The sequence below is a fragment of the Carassius gibelio genome, chromosome B18 (assembly GCF_023724105.1).
Source record: "Carassius gibelio isolate Cgi1373 ecotype wild population from Czech Republic chromosome B18, carGib1.2-hapl.c, whole genome shotgun sequence".
In the NCBI taxonomy this organism is placed as follows: domain Eukaryota; kingdom Metazoa; phylum Chordata; class Actinopteri; order Cypriniformes; family Cyprinidae; genus Carassius; species Carassius gibelio.
The window spans coordinates 7,887,717-7,902,283 of NC_068413.1; the positions used below are offsets into that span (position 1 = coordinate 7,887,717).

The following is a 14,567-nucleotide window of genomic DNA, read 5'->3' on the forward strand; positions in this document are numbered from 1 at the left end:
CATTAAAAATCCCTAAGGAGTCTCAAGCTAATACTTTCTAGAGGGCCCTTTTTTTTTACCTTTCTGCAAAACTAAGTACATTTAATCTAAATTAAATATTAATATTTTGTTCAAAACTAATTAAAATACAATTTTACCTCCAAATCTGAATAAACTCATCACTCCTGACCAGCAAACCTAGACATAAAAATTACCGGGATTTATTTATTCCCACAAAGTAGCTTCTTTGAAGGAATATTTTCCCAAAAATGAATAAACTGTCATCACTTATTCACCCTAATTTTGTTCCAAACCTGCTTGACTTTCTTTCTTATGCAGAACATAAAAAACATCTTAAACTGTTTTTGATCGCTATGGAAAACAACACTGCTATATAAAAATATCTCCTTTTGTTTTCCACAGCATAAAGAAAGTCATACAGGTTTAAAACCAAATGAAGGTGAGAAAGTCATGATATAATTTTCATTTTAGGGTTATTTCATTTAAAGGGTCAGCCCCAGGAGCACTTCATTTTAATAATCAATCCCCTAATACTGGCCCATAGCAAGAAAGGCTGTTTTTTCAGTCAGTGCATCTGAAGGGCTGGCTGGCGCTTGAGCTTTGGTGGATAATCCATTGGATCGAGCCTCCTTGGGCAAGGGCCAGCCAGCAGCCGGATGGTTTTGGGCATCCCGCCCGGTCAATCCCCACACTCAGGAGGTCAACATCCAGTAGATGCCAGAGGTCAGAGTAGAGACAGACTCACTGTGACTGTGTGCTATGGCCTAGCAAGACCAGAATCCTCTTCTAAAATGATCATAACAACAAAGAAAAGTTTTCAGCTAATAAAAGGCCATTCAGTGTTCATGATATTATTCAAAGCCATTTGTACTACAGACAAATTTAGTCATCATACACTATGTAGCTCTTTAATTAAATGATTCTGAACATTTTTCAAAGAAATGCTGTACGCCCATCTTATTTAATTGATTAATTAATTAATTAATTCATTCATAAAATATGTTTAGTAATGTCATGAAGCCAATTTGAAGATAACCAAATCCAACTGTACTGCAAAATCTGTGCAAAACATCCCACTATTTGGCTACATGGTCAATTATGGTGCATTTTGTCATACGTCATAGTGCATATGGCCCAAAAGTATTAGTATATTACAACATTTTTGGACACCTCAGGTGGTCAACTTAAAATATATATATTAAAGAAATCTGATATTTCTATTGGTTGGCTTTCCTGTCAGCATGACTAAGGCTTTGCAGATGATCCAGAACACAGCAGCATGTCTGGTCTTCAATCAGTCAAAGGGGGACCCATGTCACACCTCTCCTGATTTACTCCACGGTCGCTGCCAGAATCAGATTTAAGGCTTTGACACTTTTGCACCCCCTTACCTCAATACAATTCTATAAGTGTATGCTCCCTCCAGTTGCAGTCACTTAATGAGTGGCACCTTGCTGGGCCTTCACAATGAGGCACCAAGTCACTTTCCAAAACCTTCACCCTCAGTGATCCTCTCTGACATAATGAACTGCCAAACTCTTCTCAATCTGCTGTGACCATCACAACTTCCAAAAAGCTTCTGAAGACCAGTCTCTCTGCAAGCACTTAACCACTCCACAATCTTAACTAAGGGACCTTTGTTTTTTGTTTTTGCATTTCCCTTCTGCTCTAGCTTTTTTCATACTATGAATATTGCTCATTTTATGATTCATTTCTTACCTCCATTGTAAATTATGTAGGATAAAACCCATTTGCTTAATGCATAAATGTAAATGTAATATTTTAAATGCATGTTTTTTTTTTTTTGTTTATCTGATTTCTAGTATACGCCATCAAAGTGTTAAATGACCCCTTGCAATTATAACACAAACCACTAGGATGATTTAGGACCACCATTTAACTGTGATTCATTTAATGATTCCAGATGTGGAACTATTTTCTTCATTAAAAACAACAGATATTGATGGGAGAAAATTAAAATAATAAATATGATGTCAATGTTCATGGTATGCAGGTTTTTGGGGATTACTTTTAATTATATATTAATAATATATATATTTTATAAATTAAAATGTATTATATTAAAATAGATTTAAGTCATCTTACAGCTCCCTTGGAAGTTTGCTGAGGTCCCCAGGTTGAGAACTACTAAACTAATACTTTATGACATATATGGTATCATATATGGTATCATATATATATATATATATATATATATATATATATATATATATATATATATATATATATATATATATATATATATATATATATATATATATTTATTTTTTTTTTATTTTTTTATTTTTTTTGACAGACCCCTTGCAATTGCATCACAGAACACTAGGTGTCTGTGGACCCCCAGGGTTGAGAAACACAGCTTTGATCAAGTAGTAAAATGAAAATAGGAAACTCCATATTAACTCATCTAAATTAAATCACTGTTCTGATTAAACAATCATTATTATAATTTGTAGGGCTACAAGTTCCATTGCAGAATATACCCATACAGCTTTTGCTCCACCAAAACCTGACAGTTTGTCTCTTTTCTTGGTTCTAACACACAAAAAAATACACAGTCTCTTTTACACTTTCACCCTCTCCCTTTCTCACCTCTCACTTAGTTCCATGCTCTTTCCACAATGTCTCAGCAACCTTCCTCTCACCCCATGATCCTCGCTGAAGCTCTGTCTCTCGCTTCATGTCATGTCTCATCTCAGGGGAATTTTAGGGTTTTGTGCAGAGGAACAGCATCTGCTGGGGGACAGGCGAGGTAAAGGAGAATTCCTGGCCTTGAGCATCAGCACTCCACTGGAAACTGTACCCTCTCCTCCATAACAAGAGAGATGTGTTTATTTTCATGACCTTTATTGGCATCCTTCTCGCCAATCCAGTGTGCTGTCGCTCAGTGGTTTGCCATAATTACTTTCGCAGATAGAGGTGAGAAAGGGTGCAGTCGCATCATAAGAGGCACTCTCGCTGGTCAGGTGTCTGCACTTTCCAGCATACAGATTTGAATGTCAGTGTAAGGTTGGGCCAAATGACTTAAAACAGTGTTTCCTCTGAGGTGGCTCGATTTGTAGAATAAACGCATTAAGCAAATACGCTCCAAAGAAAGAAAAGGGCAAATATTCGAACTGTGCCAAAATGAGATAAAGAAACATTTCAACCAAAAATGTCAAAAATGTAGAAAATTTTGCTCTATTTAATTATTTTTTTCCAATATTTCTGGGCTCACTTTAGTTTGGGGACCAATTTCAATATTAAATGACTATTAACAATGACTTTTGCCACACTAAACTTGTTGAATCACCTCTCAAAATGTCGTCTGTGATGCAGGTTGGACATCAATGACTTCATTTGGTTTTCAAACCAAACCTCACATTCTAAAAGCTGTGCCAAATTTGAATTCTGAGTCACAGCCAAGGCGTTTTCAAATGAATACAGACTTAAATTTCATTTAGTTCCTCACACAAAGCTGCAATTGCTTCAGAAGTGTTAAAATACAACAAGAGCTGTATGGACTATTTTTTTATGGTGCTTTTCTTAGTCCCTTTTGGAGCTGCTTTTAAGGTACAGTACCATTCTGGTTTTGAACAACATGATGACAGAATTATTATTTCTGGGGGAACTATTCCTACTGGGAATTTCTTGGCATATGCAAACTGACTAGGTTTACTGTAACAGTTGTATACATAATGCTGCTGTATTTGAGTATGCTGCTTAGCATTAGTTTCCTAAAACCAAACATTTAAGCACGCCAGAGATGATTTCTGAATTGACAATTATGTTAAATACCTACCTGTCAAAAGATTCACTGAACTGTGAAAATATTTTAATTGTGACCTGAAAAAATGCTTTCGCAATTCTCTTCGCAAGGTGAAAAAAAGAGAAGAAAATTTAAAATAAATGCATAACAAGACAAAAAGGAGTGAAAATGCAGCAGCACAACGCAACAACACAGGGACCTGCTTCCTCTCCATCAGCACAGCAACAAGCCTTGGGGTGCAGCTCTCACAACAAAGAACAAGAATCTCTCTCTCGCTTTTCTGAAGAATACAATTTTCTCCCCTTCTTCTCCCCTCCCTTGTACCCTGCTCAAATTCTGCCCAAATCCCCTGCTCTGGGATCTGCATTCTGCACGCCACAAACCATACTCCCTGATGTTTCAAAACATAAGTGTGTCTCAACATCACTCTCTTTTTGCTTTTAATTTACCAAGGAATGCTAGTGCCATTTCACGCCTCTTTCCCTTCTCCCTACATGCCTAGAGCCAATACCCAGTTCATGTGTGTCTGAGAAACTGCCTCTACAGCTCCAAGTGAGAAAAAAGAAGCTCCAGTGGATTTTCGAATGCTGTCTGCCAATGAGATCTTTTGATCAGCTGCCAGGTGATGACAGACGATCTGCATTAATCTCGCTCTTTCTCTGACTCTTTTCAAGCAGAGGGCAGTGAGCAAGGCTCATCAGTTTGAAAAGTGAAATGACGCCACGTGGGATTTCTTTGTTTCTTATTTTCTCTGCTGTCTCCTCCTGTCTTCTTCGTGCCACACTGTATGAGAAAAACACGATGACATCAGCAGAGCTGAGTCAAAACAACAGGGGAAGGGAACGAGGTCAGACAAAGCTCTTGTTAGGATGTTTGTGCTAAAACTGGCCTATAGTGGGATGGAGGTTGTTTAAGAACGGGCCTACGCTGCTGCTTGCAAGCTGAAGGAGCACCGTTTGGATTCTTGCATTGCACTGCATTACATCAAACCTCACAGTGCAATCATTTATGAGAGCTCGCTCTGGCTTGACTTCACAAGCACCCCATCGATAAAACACTAAAACAAATTTGCTTATTAACTTTTTTCCAAGTTTTAATTGTGCAGGCAACACCCTGCGGCTTCTCAAATTAACCATAGAGGAAAGCAAACTTCCTTGCAGACTGTTAGCTAGTACTTTCAAGCTAATAAAAAAAGCTAATAAAAAAAACAAAAAAAATCCTCATAAAGAAGCATTTCTGTCAATATTTTTGAAAACATTTCCAGTTAGAATTTTCTGATTTGTCAAAAGGTAGGGGAGGGCAATATACCATTAGATATGACTAACCGGTAGAAATTTGTCAACCGATAGAGATTTTGGGCTATCATCTCTATCACGGTTATACACTTACATGATGTTACTCTGGTACATGGTAACGAATTCTTATCATTTGCCTGCGTTTTTAAGCAATGCAGTTTAAAAACAAGTAATTTTAAAACACTGAAATGCAAACTCATTTGCATGAAATTAAACGGGAGAAAATCACTCCAGTGCATATCAATAATGTATATTGGAGCCAGGCAGCTCTTAAAGTGACAACAGTCTAATATTTGTGACGATCGCGACCCAGTGAGACAAAGGGAGAGAGAGATCCAATTGCAGGTATGTTTATTTAGGATAATCCAAATCGTAGTCCAAACAATCCAGGTCAAAACCAGAAAACAATCCAAAAAGAAAACAAACAGGGAAGGAACAGGAAGGGAACAGGAACTCGGAATGCGAGGAATCTCGGAAGATGAGAAAACAGGATCACGAAAGGAAAGGACTCCATCCAGACAACAGGAAAGGTCTGGTAAATATAGGGAGGCTAATGACAAATAAGTGAAGGCAACTGGTGCAATTAGCAGGAGTGCAATTGATGAAGGGACAAGGCTAGTGGGAATTGTAGTGCCTACGGTGAGGTGCCTAAGGGGAAGTGAGCCCACTAGTGGACACCCAGGGAAACAGAGACCAGACAGCGTGACAATATTCATATGACAAGAATAATGAAATTTCTATTGCATCAATATATTTTATATAATAAAGACCTAATTTAGAGCAAAAATAATTATATTGTCATACTGTATATATCGTGATATCAGATTTTGGTCATATCGCCCACCTCTAGTCAATGGTATGGAAGATGGTTTCCTCCACATGATTAAAATATCAAGGTAACTGATAAATTTCACAAATCTGTGTTTATATCTCTAAAAAATAAAATGTATGACTCAGTATTCTGAAGTGTGAGATATAAAATCAGAATTGTAAGATTAAAAATTGACAATAATCTTTTTCTTTTATTCCGTGGCAGAAACAAAAAGACAAAATTCTAACTGTAGACTATATGTCATAATTAAAACTTTTTTCTCACAACTGTGAGAAAGAAATACCAAATTGTGAGATGAAAAGTAGAAAATGAGCTTTTTATATCATGGCAGAAACAAGACTCTTCAAAATATAATATAAAAGAAAGTCATGTTTGGCACTATAAGGGTGAGCAAATGATGACAGAATCTTCATTCTTTGGTGAATTACACCTTGAACACATTCAGTGACATTTAGAAATGCATCGCTGCTGAAGACAAAAATAACAACACAACAGCATATATTATCGTCTGAGCTGCGAGAAATGACAGAAGAGAATATGTCTGTCTTCCATCAGTCCCAAATTAGCCTGAGGGGTGCAAGCGCTCGGTCTGACACATGCAGACTCACGTTGATGTTTCAAACAGGCCCTGTCAGGGCAGACTGACCCCTTGGCAGATGGTGTATATCACATGTATCACCTCAGAATCATCAGCAGGTGAGTTGTCACTATTAAGCCGACCCCGACCCCTTGCCCTCGTCTCAAAATCCAGGTGTGAGGGTGACGAGACAGGAGCTTAATTTCTGCAGGGTCACGGCCCTAACTCTATACAGCTCTCGTTTGTAGAAGATCTGGTTCTGCACGCAGCACACAAATATTAGGCCGATTTCTCTCAGCACCTCCAGTCACAGCTAACAGCTGCTGATGAACGAGAAGCGACGGCTTGTGATGGCGCTTCTCCATTAGAAAAACATAACCAGCTGTTACTTCGATAGGGGACGGTGGGCTTATTACCGTGATTTCCAGCGGGAGTAGTTCTCCTGTTTGGCTGATTATTTTGCATGGCTGAGATTCTGCAAGGGAGATACGTGTTTTGTGTTGCTGACAGACAACAGCCTTTTCCTTTCACCAAGGTCTAGGGATAAAGGACTAAATATTTCATCCTGGAAATTATTATATCCGGTAAAGTCTGAGAAAAGCCATCAGCGAGCCCGTTTTATGCTGGCAAAAAGGAGAATATTGTTTCAGATGACACTCAATGCTAAATTTGTCAATTTGTAATTTTGTGAGGGTAAATGTTACTCTGCAAGACCATTAAAGGAATAGATCACCCAAAAAGGAAAATGTCTACTCACTCTTGTGTTGCTCAAAAGGGCAGAAGGCAAGATTTTCTGTGAATAATGACACTGTGAATAACATTTAATTTGGTAGCTTTCATTTCATTCAAACCAGAAGTTCAAGCATTGTGAAATGACTCATTTTGTGTATAAATAATAAAAAAAAAACTTTCAAATGACATGATTTAGATGATAAGATGAAAAGATAAGATGATTAATTTTACACAGTTTGTGACAAGTGATCTCTGTTTGCAGTCTTGCCACCTTTTCTGAGTCCAAGCTTTTTCCATACACTACTTTGGTCACATTTTATTTTAAGGTCCAATTATTGCTATTAACAAACTATTAACTATGACTTTTGCCTCCTAATTTGTTACTTATTAATAGTAAGGTAATAGTAAGGATAAGTGTAGGTATTTTATATGATTTGGGAAGTAGAATATGGTCATGCAGAATAAGTGCTTTACAACTACTAATAAACAGGTAATGTGTTACTGATAGACATGCTAACAAGCAACTAGTTAAAAGTGAGAATTGGTCCCTAGACTAAAGTGTTACAACTACATCTACTGCATTAGCTAACTGCTAGGAAATGGAAACATGCTGCTCTGGATGAGAAGATCAATGTAAATATCTGTTCTATGTACAGTAAATTAAAGCTAATAAAAGTAATGAAACATTTATTTGCAAATTGCTTGCTCATTCATTGTAGTGAATGCCTCATAGAGCACTACAGAGAGCAATCTTAGATTACTCTGAAAATAAGTAACCACTTAAAAGATGTTTGATTTGTTAGATAAAAAACACATTGAATGTTAGCTATTTTCAAGTTAGCGCATACTTTCAACCACACTGAAGAAAATCAAGAAACCACTCTTTCCAATCCAATCACACACACAAAATCTTTCCAATCATGGTATTAATAGAAAATTGTCATATTTACTGACCTCATATCTTTCCAAACCTGTATGAATTTCTTCAGTGGGAGAAAAATATATTTTGACCGCACTTTATTTTAAGCTCCAGCTCTTGCTATTAACAAACTATTAATTATGACTTCTTTTTCTATAAACTCCTAATTTGCTGTTTTTAGTAGTTAGTAAGTTAGTTGTTAATTTTAGTTATAGGTCGGAATATGTACAATGAAAAAAATGTTTTCATTCATCCAATTAAATTAAATTGGGATGGTTATTTGCATCTGTATTTTTTTACTTGAGCCAATGAAAAATAAATTATTTGCCCTTAGGCAAAGTTATTTGTTTTTCATTGGCTACAGCTGAAAAATGTGTGTGAATCATTACCCTGAATTTTTTGGTTGGATGAATGAAACACTTTTTTTCAGTGTAGAATTTGGTGTTGGAGAATATGTGCTTTAATAAACAGCCAATATATTAATAATAAGCAAACAGAACCTATACTGAAGTGTTACCGTTATTTTGAGGAATTGTTCAACTGATATTTTCCAGTTCACTGAAACTCAAAGGGGTCCAAAACAACATTAAATGAATAATAATAATATAAAAAAATATTCAAAACATCTCTTTTTATAACTTGCATCTCTATGTTCCGCTGGCAAGCTTTTATTGCCGCCTCTGTACTGTCGTCTTTCTCCCACTGACAATGAACTGAGAACTTTTGGTAACAGTTTACCATGCAAAACAGCCTTTACTCACCTAAATGAAGCCAGGACCACGTACCTAAGGCAATTGATACTGGCTGGTAAATTACTGAAGAACAGCACTTTAAAAGAACACACTAATAACACACTTGAGCATTTAGAAGAAAAGGCATCAGAGAATTAGTCCTGAGAGTTGTTGGCATTACACAATGATAATTAAGGAGCTGAATTTTACTGGTCTTTTTCCAAAGCAAATATCTGGCTAAATACAAACAGACACAAATATGTTCATCCTCAGTTCACTCTAACTTTTAGCCTGAACTTTACTGTGTGTCAGATTCAACCACAAACTCTTGAAACGCAGCTGTCATAGTTTTCAACTCTCAATCCATGGATTTCATGTTCTTCAGTATGAGGTAAAGCCTTCAATCGCTGAAGATCTCTCGGCTGACTCTGCTGCTTGTGTGATACCCTGAGCTTTAGTAAAAATTTCACCCCTGCTTCATGCACTCTTCTGTTTCAGAATCAGAGCACATGGTGCTGGATCGTGCTGTCCTGGATAAGGAACAGCTGTTTGAATGAATCTTTAATGTTCACTCACATCGGCGTTTGCCTCTGCCAGCTGTACATCTGTACCATCGTTCTTCACAGTTTCAAGTGCCTATCATTCATTAGCCCCACCACAGCTCGATCTCATTACAGCCTGCTGTATGCATGTATGCATGTTTTGAAATCTTTCTTTATTCCCTAAAAGTATAGTGGAATTATGCATCACATGGAAATGGACTGTTAATGTCTAGAGGTGTAAAATCTATTCAAACTGAAGTTTTTTTTGTTTTGTTTTGATTTTTAAGTCTAGTGTACATGTGTTACGCATCTGGCACATACTTTTAAATTATATTGTTATTTGTACCACTTTTTATCAACCACCAAGGAAATACTAAGCTGTAAAACACTTTTTATTTCTTCAATTCTTTGATTTTAATGCCTTTTCTAAACCAGGACTGCCACAGGGCCCCTCAAAAATAAAAAAAGGAATAGTAACAGTCATTGCGTTCAACTTAATATTTCATCTTTTAGTTCCCAGCATAAACTAGATTATTTAAGCAACTTCCTTTAAAACGCAGGCTATAACTGCACATTTACTGCTAATGAATAGCTCCGGGTATTGAGCCGTTTACTGCACCATTGAACTTGATGCAAAGTTTTGAAATAATGCTGTGAGACAAGATCTCACAAAACTGCTTTTATGGAAAACCTAATGGCTGCAATACATAGAGATTTCTTACTTTAATGCTAATACCTTATCTGGAAACCGCTGCATATCTGTAGAGTCCATCACTTAACCCGACCTCGGAGTTTATAAAGTGTATCAGAATGAAGAGCCTCTTTTCCCTGCATTTACCTCTCTGTTACCTTTTAGCATAATTACTGCACCATGTTTAATGTCAACTCAAATACCACGCTAATCAGCATCAGAAAAGAGGTCAGACTGTCTTACAATTGTTGTCGGCGTTTGAAAGGATAAAAGCCTGTGCTTGATTCTGCATAACAGCATATCCTCTGGTCTCTTCTCACCCCTCCTTTTGTAAATCACAATGGCAGATTAAAGCAGGAAGGTTGTGGTGTGATTAACAGCAAATGCTGCCTGAACAAGTTTGGACTCAAATTCAAAATGAAAAAGCGAGGACAAAAATTAAACACAAATTACCTGCTTGCAGGACTCAGATGTGCTTGTAGGAACGAGCCTTGTGGTTTGAGAAGATGACGATCAGTGGATCCATAGAAAATGGCTTGTTATCTATGTGAGACAAACAGACGAGAAGAACATTGCTCATTTACTCTTGCTGTGACAGGTGAATAAACATGAGCTACCAAATCCTCCTGTTGAGAATTCTATTTCCTGTTCTTTATTCCTTCTAGGAGGCAGCGGTGGGTGCTCTGGAGAGTAGTGCATTATGGGATTCCATAAACACAGAGGAGGCCTAATTGGCTCTCAATGAATGGCCACAACCATATATCACAAACCCCATGCCCAGGCTAACAGCCAGCTGAACTATTGCTGCCGCAGTTGCCTTTCTCTCATGTGCGCACACTTGTATCCCAGCTCATTCGGAGACAAATATTAACACAAACAACATGTTTACACAGGAGAAAGAAATGAACAGCTGCATTCACGAGTCACAGACGCAAAAGCAAATTCGCATTTGAACACACTCAGACATCTGTACACGCAGTCCAATACGAACACAGTGAGGAAAAAACACCCAAGGCGGTTTATTGGTTCCTCTCCGGCTGTGAATTCACGCTGCCTGCACAGCAGACGGGTCCTCACGTCATTTTATTAGCACTCAAGGGTAGGGGAAGAGGTGTCTGCAGGGAACACAGCCACTTTGAGAATATAGGATCTGACTAATGCCCTTTTCTTTCTGTTAGTGTGTGTTTGTGTGCTTTAACTTGTGTATTTTAACCTTTGTAGTGCTTATATACTTGCTAAAGTCCATCATTACACTCAGACAATAACAATGCTCATTCACTAAATGGAAATCTTTCATTTCATTTGAAGTATCATCTTCATCCAAGATGTTTCTCGTTATATGCCTAAGGAGAATGATTCAGTTGTTGATATTTATTATGAAGTCACAATAAGGATTCACTTAAGCTGAAGTAAGAAATTATTTGTCATGTTATGGCTGATAACCAATAAATGTCTGATAATAATAATAAAAAAATACTATTTTAATAAAAAAAAAAAAAAATATATATATATATATATATATATATGATATGTTGAATACAAAAAAGATATTAGTTTTGTGGTTTGTGAAATTAAATGAATAGTAATTAAATTATTGAACAATAATAATTGTTTTTAAAGATGACTAATTGTTATGTGATAACAAAGATTGGTGGAAAAAAAAAATTCAATTAAATATCCAATACTAGTTTATATATTTAATATATTTTATACAGATTTTTTCTATATATAAACATATACATACATAATCACACATATATTTAACTATAAATTAATGTGCATTGCATAATGCATGTAATTTGCTCTTCAAAGAATTTGATTTAAAAAAAAAATAATACTGAATTTGACAGACTTTAAAGGCATTGCAAATTGTTGTTGAGATGCCTTCTGAATCTGACACACATTGGTGTGGGATTTCTTTAAAACTCCTACTGTTCTCAATTTAATGTCATTGGTGTCTATAAGAAATACTTGAGATATTGAAGATTTCTGACATTTGTTTCCCATTGGAAAACAACACAATGCACTAATATTTTGTAAGACACCGCCTTTGATTCTAGTATGAATGTTTGTGACATTCTGGATGCAAAATATCTGATCCTCAAATCCATAAATCAGACAACACTAGACATTTGTCTAATTCACCTCTCAAAGATCTTGAATGTTATGTGCAGACACAGTCTGTTTCTGCCCTGGTTTCCTAGGAAAAAAGTCACAGATCAGGGCACAGGAAGAGAGAGCGAGATGAAAAAAAGGGGGGAAGAGACAGAAACACTCTTCTCTGACTGGGTCTTCACAAGGAGGAGTGAATCCGTGGAGGGGGAAGAGAGAAAGAATGTCTGCTCATTATTCAGCCTGGCACTCGAGGCCACAGAAAATAGCTCTCTTCATTTTTCTTGTCAAGCTGTGGCTCTGTTAATGGTGTATTCTCAGTCAGTGGTGAGACAAAAGGGTGGCTTTAGCCGGCACCAGGCATGCAAAAAGTCAGGATAAGCACTACAACCCTATCCGATGACCGCTTGCTCTGTCGGTAGACGACCGCCCGCAAAGGACTTGAGAAAAAACACCTTAAAGAAAGCTGGCATCCTTTTAAAGGGGCTGTATTCCTACACTGGAAATAAAAGGCTTTCTGCCTTGGAGACCATTGCCAGTTTTCCCACTTTTCCTCAGTAAATCTTACCTTAAATTTCTGTGAAAATCTTCACGGTGGCAGCATCATCTGGGTAATAAGAAGAGCTGAAATAGCCATTTAATATTAGAGAGTAAGACTGATTTATAAGCATTGCATGCTACTGTGTCCGGTCTTTCCTCCATTTGGCTCATGATTGGTCTAATTCAATGAGCTAATAAGCTGAGCAGCTGTGACTCCACTGTTGGGCTTCATGTGCTGAGATGAAAGTGGACCGGCCATCATTATGCACATATATTACCACACTAGTGACGGGAGCTTGTCCATTTGCATGCATGGACAAGAATGAGATGCATAAATTCCAGGGACAACTCATAGATTATGCATCTGTATTGACAAATACATTGTGAGATTACTTTTTAATGATGGATAATGGATCCTACCAACCATGTGAACAGCTTATATGCAACATTGTCTTACAGGGAAAATTTATCATAAATATTATATTATATTAAATTATATAATTTATTAGGTTAAACGATCACAATAATCAGGATTGACAGCAAATCAAGTCCTCTATATTTGTTGAATGAAGTTGGGACAACCACCAGTGTTACAGGGAGATATTGTTAGGCATTCTCAGAGCATCTGTCTTCCGACATTCTCTAAATCCTGAATTAAGCATTTGACAACACTGCTGTTTGAGAACCTACTCTGAATTCTAATATACCTACTTCCCAACTATATAAATGGAAAAAGCAATGTGTCAAATGAAAACAGCTTACAAAAACCTTCAGAGGCAGCATTTCAAGGTATGAAGGGATCAAGGCACGTCCAAATGCAAATTCTGCTTCACTTCCTGTCTGCGGAGGTAACTTCTTCTGATCGAATTTTGAAGGCAGCATAGACGTATCCTTTGCTGCCTTTGATATCCCACAATCCTGTCCGTTCCATTCCATGACAGTTGATCTAAAAAATCAAAGATGGTGTGTGAAAGTTGCGTTTGGTGGACAGTTTGTTTGTAAATGTATGTTTCTGACTAAATCTTTGCACTTTTGATGTTATTTCTAGTGAGAAAAGTATTGTAATAATTAAATATTTGTTAATTTATCGTCAAAACTCATTCTATTTTGTCGTAGATTGTTGAACTCTTACACTGCCTTAGAACCCTGTCCAAAATTAGTTGCATGAGGTGCTTTCGTGCAAAACGCTGCCTGCACTGTCATTGCCTCATGAGGCAGCGAGGCAGCAAATCAGGAATGTCACGGTTTTACGCTGCCTGAAGGAATACGGAGTCGAGGATAAACAGAATAAGGCTTTTAATATATCCAACACAGGGGATATCCAACATGGAGCACAGAGGTAGACACACGTAAGTAGCAAGTGAAGAGACCCGACAAAACAGAACTGAAAGGACAAGGCTTATGTACAGAGGATAATGGGGAAACACAGGTGGATGGAATCACTAAATTAACACACGAGGAAGAGAATAGACACACCTGGGAACTAATCAAACCAAAACACGGAAAGACAGAAACTGGGTCACGGGCAAAAACACACTAAATGAGTCCAGGTGTGACAGTACTCCCCCCTCCCGGTAGGTGCGTCCTCGCACCGTAGAAACAACAGAGGGAGGCGTGGCTGGGAACTTGGGAGGAGGTTCCGGTGGAGGACGGACTCCCAGGAGGGGGCCAGCAGACAGGGACCACAGAAGGAGGAGCCAGGGAGGAGACGACGGAGGAAGGAGCCAGGGAGGAGACAGGAGCAGGAGGAGCCAGATGGTCCACCAGAGACCAGCCAGGACGGAGATCCAAGGTGGGGTCGACGGCGGGAGGAGCCATGGTGAAGGA

At 37.7% G+C, this 14,567-nt stretch overlaps 1 protein-coding gene across 1 annotated transcript in view; it reads right to left on the minus strand.

The window, feature by feature from the left end:
• The window catches only part of LOC127976983 (alpha-1,3-mannosyl-glycoprotein 4-beta-N-acetylglucosaminyltransferase C-like), a 107,370-nt gene that overhangs the window by 50,712 nt on the left and 42,091 nt on the right, over positions 1-14,567 (minus strand). Inside the window, exon 2 of the mRNA XM_052581583.1 lies at positions 10,542-10,631. The gene's annotated coding sequence lies outside the window, so the exon portion shown is untranslated. The remainder of the gene's footprint in view (positions 1-10,541; positions 10,632-14,567) is intronic.